Source organism: Loxodonta africana, chromosome 20 (assembly GCF_030014295.1).
Source record: "Loxodonta africana isolate mLoxAfr1 chromosome 20, mLoxAfr1.hap2, whole genome shotgun sequence".
In the NCBI taxonomy this organism is placed as follows: Eukaryota; Metazoa; Chordata; class Mammalia; order Proboscidea; family Elephantidae; genus Loxodonta; species Loxodonta africana.
In genome coordinates this window covers 16409802-16412880 of record NC_087361.1, presented here as the reverse complement: position 1 = coordinate 16412880, position 3079 = coordinate 16409802, and positions in this window count along the sequence as shown.

Sequence of the window (3079 nt, the reverse complement as noted above, 5' to 3'; positions counted from 1 at the left end):
CTGTGTTTTCTGTCCCCCCTCCCTGTTCTGGGACTCCAATCACCCGCAGGTTATCCTTCTTGATAGAGTCCCACATAATTCTTAGGGTTTCTTCATTTTTTTTAATTCTTTTATCTGATTTTTTTTCAGCTATGTTGGTGTTGATTCCCTGGTCCTCCAGATGTCCCAGTCTGCATTCTAATTGCTCGAGTCTGCTCCTCTGACTTCCTAGTGTGTTGTCTAATTCTGTTATTTTATTGTTAATCTTTTGGATTTCTACATGTTGTCTCTCTATGGATTCTTGCAACTTATTAATTTTTCCAGTATGTTCTTGAATAATCTTTTTGAGTTCTTCAACAGTTTTATCAGTGTGTTCCTTGGCTTTTTCTGCAGATATCCTAATTTCATTTGTGATATCATTAAGCATTCTGTAAATTAGTTTTTTATATTCTGTATCTGATAATTCCAAAATTGTATCTTCATTTGGGAAAGATTTTGATTCTTTTGTTTGGGGGGTTGGAGAAGCTGTCACGGTCTGCTTCTTTAAGTGGTTTGATATGGATTGTTGTCTCCGAGCCATCACTGGGAAACTAGTTTTTCCAGAAAATCCGCTAAAAAAAAAACTGCAGTCAGATCCCTATCAGAGTTCTCCCTCTGGCTCAGGCTATTCAGATGTTAATGAAGCCGCCTGGGGAGGGTGGGGGAGGGAACAGAGAGATAGGAGAGTAGCACCTCAGAATATAGCCAGAGTTGCTTGTCTTGCTTGGAATGACTGTTATATCTGAGATTCCCGCGGGCGCGTCGCCTATGTGTGCTGGCTGTGTGGAGATTGCCCCCAGGGGGTCTGGCCAGCTGGAGTCACGGTCAGATCCTCCGCTTCCAGCCCCACGCCCAGCGTCAAGGCTCCCCTACTGGGACGGTGCACTCTCAACTCCAAAATCAGTCGCTGCCTCCCGGGGACTTCTCGTCCCTCCAGCCGCGTGGCCGTGCCGCCTCCGTGAACCAGGTGGGCCCCCTCCCGGGGTTAGTTCAGATGGGTGGAGTAGCTCCCCGTGCTTGTGCCGCGACCAAGTGTCCCGGCTGGAACGCTGTTCTCCCCACTCCAATACCAGTCGCTGCCTCCCGGGGACTTCTCCTACCGGCTGCGTCCCACGCCGCCCGCGCGACCCGGCTGGTCCCCTTCCCGGGGTTAGTTCAGGGAGTGGAGCAACTCTCCGTGTTTATGGCGTACCTGCGAGCAGTCCAAATCCCTGCGGGACGGTTCCCCGGCTCGGATGCTGCTCTTTCTGCTCCAAGATCAGTCACTGCCTCCCGGGGACTTCTCCTACCGGCTGCGTCCCACGCCGCCCGTGGAACCGGCTGGTCCCCCTCCCGGGGTTAGTTCAGGGGGGTGGAGCAGGTCTCTGTGCTTGTGCCGTACCTGACTGGTACGCTGGCTCCAGGCTCTGGAAACTATCGCTGCTTCCCCGTATTAGTTTGTTCTCCGTCTCTAAATCCGTGTTTGTTGTTCAGGGTTCGTAGATTGTTATGTATGTGATCGATTCACTTGTTTTTCCGTGTCTTTGTTGTAAGAGGGATCCGAGGTAACGTCTGCCTAGTCCGCCATCTTGGCTCCGCCCCCCCGTATGATTTTATTTATAGAAACAAGCAACAATAAACTATGATAAAAGCCACATTAACAAATCATTTCTCCTAAAATACCTTGATTTTGCTTTTGCTAGTTATAACAATGGCATTGGGGTTTTTTTTTTTGTTGTTGTTGTTAGATATAGTTCTCTCCTGAGTATTTTCAGGTCACACTATCCCTTCTTGCAGATAGAGTTGAAGAAAGAGCCAAAGACAGAATCTGGTTTTCGTTAACCTCGGCTTAGATGAATGGCTACATGATTCCTCTGACAGAACAGCCTGATACCACCCACCTGCTTCCTGAGACATGTTCCTTGAAGTGTCCCCAGTGACTTACTACCATCCTGCGTAAATTTTGCTCTCTCTTCATCCGTTTAATCTATAATAGTTCATGTTTACATAAACTTCCCCCGTTCTCCTTTTCCTTCAGCTATTCCTCCTTTTCCTTCCTGTTTAATTTTGTCAATAACCTATTCCATTTCTGTATTTTAGAAGTTTTTGGCGATTCAGATAGATATTATTTTGTTCTTGTATTAGTTGAGTTGTTTTCCTTAGTCCTCACATTAATGTTAAATATCTTCAAGGAATTACTGGGTGACATGTATATCCTGCATAATTAAAAAAATTTCCTGGCAACCATTTACTATTGAAGCTCCACTGATACCGAGGATTTCATCCATCTCCCTCCTTCTAATTATCTAGAATGTGAGTGTCCATTTTTCCTGTAATTGTTGTACTTTTTTCCCCCTGCTTACCATTAATTGTCATTGCCTAGCTTATTAGCAAGCTCTATAAAAGGGCATAAAATAATTCAGTTAACTCTGATAAAATCCAGCTTCCTTTCCTCTCCCCATCCCTCCTCCTAAACACTGAATATAACATTTCATTGAAAGGAACAACTTGATACATTGTTCTAGTTACCTGTTACTACCCAACAGGGCATCCCAAAACTTACTGACTTGAAGCAACAATTTACTATTATCTCTCATATTTCTTTGGGTTGATAAAGCTGCATAGCATGTGGTTGCAGTAAAATGTTGCCTGGGTCTGCAATTTTGCAAAGACTCAGCAGGGCTGAGTGTCCAAGATGGCTCACTAGCTCACATGGCTAACAGTGGAATTTAGCTGTTATCTAAGAGCTCTGTTGGGGCTGTAGACTGGAGCACCTATTGTTAGCTTCTCCATGTAGTTTGAACTGCTCATAGTATTGTATCTTGATTCCAAGCGGAAGCATCCAGAGACCCTTGTGGAAGCTATAAGACTTCTTAAGACCCAGCCCTGAAAGTTCTCAACAAATGCTTTTGCTGCATTCTATTAATAAATCAAGTCACTAAGGCAGACCAAATATAATGGGAGAGAAATTCAACTTTCCCTTTAATGGAGGAATGGGAATGTCACATTGCTGAGAGCATGTAGGTTGGAAGGTTTTGTTGCAACCATCTTCGAAAAGTAAAACATGCCATAGACATTATTA